General features: G+C 47.4%; 1 non-coding gene across 1 annotated transcript; it reads left to right on the plus strand.

The window, feature by feature from the left end:
- Positions 1-457: 457 nt before the first annotated feature.
- On the plus strand, positions 458-594 carry LOC119933943. Its single transcript, XR_005452809.1, has one exon. It is a non-coding gene; the product is annotated as a small nucleolar RNA SNORA7 (small nucleolar RNA).
- The last annotated feature ends 6,126 nt before the right edge of the window (positions 595-6,720 follow it).

Genomic DNA, 6,720 nt, shown 5'->3' on the forward strand with positions numbered 1-6,720 from the left:
TGTCTCGCCTATTTCACCTTGTCTACTGCATCAACCTCCTTGCTGACCTCCATGTCTCCTGTCTTTCCCCACTCCAGTTCATACTTCACCCTGTTGCCTGGATCGTTTTTCTAAATAAACATTCAGTCCATGTTTCCCCACTCTTCCTCTGTAACAGACAGAAACTCCTTGCCATTGACTTCAAAGCACTCAATCACCTTGTCCCTTGCTGTCTTACCTAACTGATTTCTTACTACAACACAACCTGATCATTTTCCTCCTCCATTGGAATCTCAGAGGACTGTAGCTTTACCTTAGTGTCAGTTTATATCAGGCTCACAGCCAGCTGTCATATATGTCAAACATGAAATGACTTTATCATCTTGGATTATTTAGCAGCTGAAAGCTATCTTTATTCTATCATCCCCAGAACATAAAAAAAACCTTATCAGTGTTTAGGCACTCTAGTGATATTAGACCCCTCTCAGATCGCATCTGGGGAGTTTCCAGTACTCTACCAGTCTCAGCTACAGGAGGGAGAGTCAAGCAGAGGCATACCCATTCCATTCCTAGCTTGAGCAGTGGCTAGTGAGTGGAAGGCAATCTGCTACAAGGCAAGACTCACCCATGCTGGGCAGCAGCAGCATGGGAGAGAGTGGAGGGCGGAGACTTAAGTTTACTACACGGAAAAAAGCAACGGTAAACCACTTCTGTATTTTTGCCAAGAAAACTTTGTGGATACACTACCGGAACAATTGCAGATGGAGTTGGGGCATTCTGGGAGAGATATGTCCAAGGAGTCGCTTATGGGTCAGAGATCATTCAACAGCATAAGACAAGACAAGTGATATTAGAATATGTCATGGGCAAGTTTCAAAGTAATCTCATTTGCAACCAGTGGGCTTTCAAGCTGGTGGAGCTTTGTAAATCAGAGAGCTAGCCCAACTGCCCCATCTCAGGGTCACTCTTGGACAGTTTCCAGTATTCTATCAGCCTCGAATATAGGAGATAGAATCAGGCAGAGACATACCCATTCTATTCCTAGCTTTGGCAGTGGCTAGCAAGTGGAAGGCAATCTGCTACATGTCAAAACTCACCTGTGCTGGGCAGCAGTGACATGGGAGAGAGCTGAGAGCAGAGACTCACATTTATTGCCTGGAAGGAGGAAGTGATAAACCACTTCTGTATTTTACCAAGAAAACTTGATGTATGTACTACCAGAACGACTGCAGATGGAGTTGGGGTGTTCTGGGAGAGATGTGTCCATGGTGTTGCTATGGGGTCTCAACAGTATAAGAGCCCAACTGACTTCTCATTAGCTCCCTCTGATTGCCTCTTGGTCTATTAGAAATAATGAAGGGGAATTGGGAAATAGCAATATGAGCAGAGCAGAGACCCTGAGCAATGGACATGTTTGATATATGTTGTGTAAGGCTTTCACAGTCAGCATTTTTCCCAGTTCATCACAACAGGACTGATGGCACTGGTGTCAAACTGGCAAGCAACCCACTGACTAATAAGGCAGCAGAGTGAATCACTTACAGGGAAAGTCATTGTACAATTAATTAGAGGTTTACCACAGGTAGCTCTACTTCTCAGCCAAAAAGCATTATTAATCTCACCCCCCCACACACACAACTACAAAGGAAGATCATTTAAATAATCTTCATTTAATGTTTTTGAAAAGCTCTCTTTTAAAAAGGGCTTTAAGTGATGATGGCATTTATTAAGCACTTACTATGTGCAAAGCACTGTTCTAAATGCTGGGGCAGTTACAAGGTGATCACGTTGTCCCACAGGGGGCTCGCAGTCTTAATCCCCATTTTACAGATGAGACAACTGAGGCACAGAGAAGTGAAGGGACTTGCCCAAGATCACACAGCAGAGAAGTGACAGAGCCAGAATTAGAACCCATGACCTTCTGACTCCGAGACCTGTCCTCTAAACACTACACTGTGCTGCTTCTCTACACCATGCTGCTTCTGTATGACTAGAGGGATTATTGTTTGTCCTTTTTTCAAAGACTCATAATCTTCTGCAGTTGAAATTTCTCTTTCAAGATCAACAGTTCCTGTTATCTGATCCTGTAAGCAGAAGACTTCCCCAGAGTTCAGACCCAATAGGTCCCTGTACTATTTCTGAAAGGAAAGCTCCCCTTTAAGCTGGGAAGATTCAGGCCTGGTGCAACTGAGGAGAAAGTTTGTGTGAGACTGTAGTTTGGGGGATTAGTGGAAAGGGTGGAGATTGAGACTAATCCTGGCAAGTCCCCTGACTTGTACAAAATTGGGGCCATTCTCCACTGGCAGAGGAAAGACGATAAATAGGGCAATTATCCAGACTAATTTGAGAGAACCCCATTTTGACCTGATTTGCCCCGTATCCCTCACGTCTCCTCTATTTATTGTAACCTCTCAAGTGCTTAATATAGTGCTCTGCACATAGTAGGTTCTCATTAAAAGCTATTGATTAACTTTGTCTGATGTCAGAATATAGCTTTACTTCACCAAAGACTGCCCTGCCTAGTAGAGTATTTCAGATTATCAGAAACCTGGTCACCTTAATAACAGTAGTATTGATTGAGTGCCCACTGGTGCAATGCTCTGTACCAAGGGCTTGGAAAGTACAAAACAGAGAAGTGATACATTATTCACCTTCTCTAGACGAATGTATCCAGAGATACAGGATTTTGGACGTGGATTTGGACCCCAACACCAGAGCAGCCTATCTACCCTCTGAAGGGGCAGGAGCCCCAGGGATTGAGGTGGGCACAATCTTTCCCAAGGAGCTGCTTCAGTTTACATTCACTTCCTGCTCCAGGAATTGACAGCCCACTCCCTGTACACACCATCCCTCCTGGATATGGAGCACCGTCCAATCCACACGCATCTCCGATGGACAGTCGGTTCCCTGGCCACGGCCCCTCTGGAGAGATCCTTCTGTTCCCAGTGGACATGGACAGTCCATTCCCCAGCATACAGCCTCTCCTGGATATGAAACCCCCTCGCAGTCAGCTCCAGAGGAACTATGCACATGTCCCCGGTGTACAGTTGGCTCCCTGGCACATGGCCCCTCCTGGAAATGGAGCATCTCCAGTCCACTCTGGAAGGACCATGCATGCATGGCCTCAGTGGACAGTCCACTCCTCAGAGCACATCCTATCCTGGAAATGGAGCACCTCTCTCATTTTGATCTGGAGGAACCACACACTCATCAATCAATCAATCAATCAATCAATAGTATTTATTGAGCACTTACGGTGTGCAGAGCACTGTACTAAGCATTTGGGAAGTACAAGTTGGTAACATATAGAGACAGTCCCTACCCAACAGTGGGCTCACAGTCTAGAAGGGGGAGACAGAGAACAAAACCAAACATATTAACAAAATAAAATAAATAGAATAGATATGTACAAGTAAAATAAATAAATAGAGTAATAAGTATGTACAAACATATATACATATATACAGGTGCTGTGGGGAAGGGAAGGAGGTAAGACTGTGGGGATGGAGAGGAGGATGAGGGGGAGAGGAAGGAAGCGGCTCACTCTGGGAAGGCCTCTTGGAGGAGGTGAGCTCTCAGTAGGGCCTTGAAGGGAGGAAGAGAGCTAGCTCGGCGGATGTGGGGAGGGAGGGCATTCCAGGCCAGGGGGATGACGTGGGCCGGGGGTCGATGGTGGGACAGGCGAGAATGAGGCACGGTGAGGAGATTAGCGGCAGAGGAGCAGAGGGTGTGAGGTGGGCTGTAGAAGGAGAGAAGGGAGGTGAGGTAGGAAGGGGTGAGGTGACGGAGAGCCTTGAAGCCTAGGGTGAGGAGTTTCTGCCTGATGCGCAGATTGATTGGTAGCCACTGGAGGTTTTTGAGGAGGGGAGTAACATGCCCAGAGCGTTTCTGAACAAAGACCATCTGGGCAGCGGCATGAAGTATGGATTGAAGTTTGGAGAGACACAAGGATGGGAGATCAGAGAGGAGGCTGCTGCAGTAGTCCAGACGGAATAGGATGAGAGCCTGAACGAGCAGGGTAATGGTTTGGATGGAGAGGAAAGGGCGGATCTTGGCAATGTTGCGGAGCTGAGACCGGCAGGTTTTGGTGACGGCTTGGATGTGAGGGGTGAATGAGAGAGCGGAGTCGAGGATGAGACCAAGGTTGCGGGCTAGTGAGACGGTAAGGATGGTAGTGCCGTCAACAGTGATGGGAAAGGCAGGGAGAGGGCAGGGTTTGGGAGGGAAGACAAGGAGTTCAGTCTTGGACACGTTGAGTTTTAGGTGGCGGGCAGACATCCAGATGGAGATGTCCTGAAGGCAGGAGGAGATGCGAGCCTGGAGGGAGGGGGAGAGAGCAGGGGCAGAGACTCATCCCTGGTGAACCATCCATTCCCTGGAGCATGGAGACTCCTCTATATGGAGCATCCCCCAGTCCTCTCTGAAGGAACTAGCAATGCTTATGCCCAATGGACAGTCCACTCCCCAGTACACAGCCCACCCTGGAAATGGGGTATCCCCCAGTCTGCTCTGGAGGAATCACACATGCACATCCCCGATATACAGTCTATTCCCTGGCACTCAGGCCCTCCCAAAAATGGAATATTCTCCAGTCCATTTGAGAGAAATCCCCAGTCCGCTCCAGAGGACCCATTATTGTGTACATCCCCAGTGGACAGTTCATTCCCCAGAGAACAGCCTCCCTGGATGTGGAGGGCCACCTGATCCACGTGCCTAAAGTCAGCCTGGGTCTCTTCTTTGGACTTCGCAGAAAGGCCTGTCTCCCTTTTCCCCAGCAGTGCACCTGATCAGAAGATTGGGTGGCTTCTTAATTTAAACTATGAAGACTATCAATCAGTAGCTAATAACAATAATAATGTATAGTGTTATGTGTGAAGCACTGTTCTAAGTGCTCGGGTAGATTTAAGTGACTCGCATTGGACCCATACGGTCCCTGGCCCTCATGGAGCTCAGCCTAAGTAGGAGGGAGGAAAGGTATTGAATCCCCATTTTACAGATGAGGAAATTGAGGCACAGAGAGGTTCAAGGCCACCCAGCTGGCAATTGCTCATTTATTGAATCGTAGTGAAGGATTTCTCTTTATTTAAGATGTAATTGCACAACTTGCGCTAATGTGTTGGGGAACCCTCTGTAACGCACTTCTGTACATTCTCCTAACTTTGATCACTTGCCTGTAGGCTCCTGAGGCCAGGGATTGCATCTACTAACTGTACTGGAGAAGCAGTGTGTCTCAGTGGAAAGAGCACAGGCTTCGGAGTCATAGGTCATGGGTTCAAATTCTAGCTCTGCCAATTGTCAGCTGTGTGACCTTGGGCAAGTCACTTCACTTCTCTGTGCCTCAGTTACCTCATCTGTAAAATGGGGGTTAAGACTGTGAGCCCTCCATGGGACAACCTGATTACCTTGTAACCTCCCCAGCGCTTAGAACAGTACTTTGCACATAGTAACTACTTAATAAATTCCATCATTATTATTATTTATTATTATTGAAGTGTTTAAAACAGTGCTCTGCACAAAGTATGTGTTCAATATAGTCTATTAATTGGTTCTCTTCCCACAAAGAGCTTACAAGTTAATATAAAAATCAAAATCAAATTGAATAACTTATTGCACCTACAGAAGGATAGCATAAGGGAGGCTTGAAGAGGGGCCAAGTAGGGAAAAGGATGAGAGGGAGAGTGGTAGGGGCGAAAGGAATAGGGAACAGTGGGGAAGAGGGGTGAAGGGAAGAATTAACCTACTTCCCCTGCAGATGCCTCCTTCACTGTTTCTGCTTGGCAGTCCCATTAGAAACTCAGACTAAAATGGGCCAGTCCAAATCATGGCATTTCCCAGGTTGTGGCAGTGGTGCTGTCCCAGGAAAATGGCCCATCCTGGGCTTTTCTTTCATTAGTGCCTCAGAACATGCTCCAGCATCTGCAGCCCATCCAACAAGCTCCAGGCTCATAGGAGCCTTGTCCTATTTGGCTATTCTCTCCTGCCATCTTCCTAGCCCACTTCTCTTCCTCTGAAGGGAGGGCTCCTGACCATTGGCTTAAGGCACTCAGTCAACTCTCTCTCCTGTACTTAGCCTTACTTCTTCTCCACTACACCCCAACTTGAACATGTTGTTCCCTTCAAGCCAACGTACTCACTAGGACTTGTTCTTGTTTCCCTCACTGCCAAACTCCTATTCAGGCCCTCTTTCCTGTCTGGAACACTCTCCAGGTTCACGTCTAGCAGATTTGAAGCTTCTCCCAAAATCCACCCCCTCCACCTACACATTTGATTCCATTCCTTCGCTCCTCATCAAAACACTTGCCCCCTCCGTTCTTCTCTTCCTAACTGCCATCTTCAACTCTTCACTCTCCAATGGCTTCTTCCCCACTGCTTTGAAACATGCCCATATTTCCCCTATCCTAAAAAATCCCTCCCTTGACCCCACGGCTCCCTCCAGTTGTTGCCCCATCTCCCTTCTACCAACCCTCTCCAAAATCCTTGAGAGAGTTGTCTACATCCACTGCCTCAATTTCCTCTCCTCGAATTCTCTCCTTGATCCTCTCCAATCTGGCTTCCATCCTCTTCACTCCACTGAAACCACCCTCTCAAAGATCAATAATGATGTCCTTGCCAAATCCAACGGCCTCTACCCCATCCTAATCCTCCTTGACCTTTCAGCTGTCTTTGACACTGTTGACCACTCCCTTCTCCTGGAAACATTATCCAACCTTGGCTTCACTGACACTATCCTCTCCTGGTTCT

The sequence above is a fragment of the Tachyglossus aculeatus genome, chromosome 10 (genome assembly GCF_015852505.1).
Source record: "Tachyglossus aculeatus isolate mTacAcu1 chromosome 10, mTacAcu1.pri, whole genome shotgun sequence".
NCBI classification, from domain to species: domain Eukaryota; kingdom Metazoa; phylum Chordata; class Mammalia; order Monotremata; family Tachyglossidae; genus Tachyglossus; species Tachyglossus aculeatus.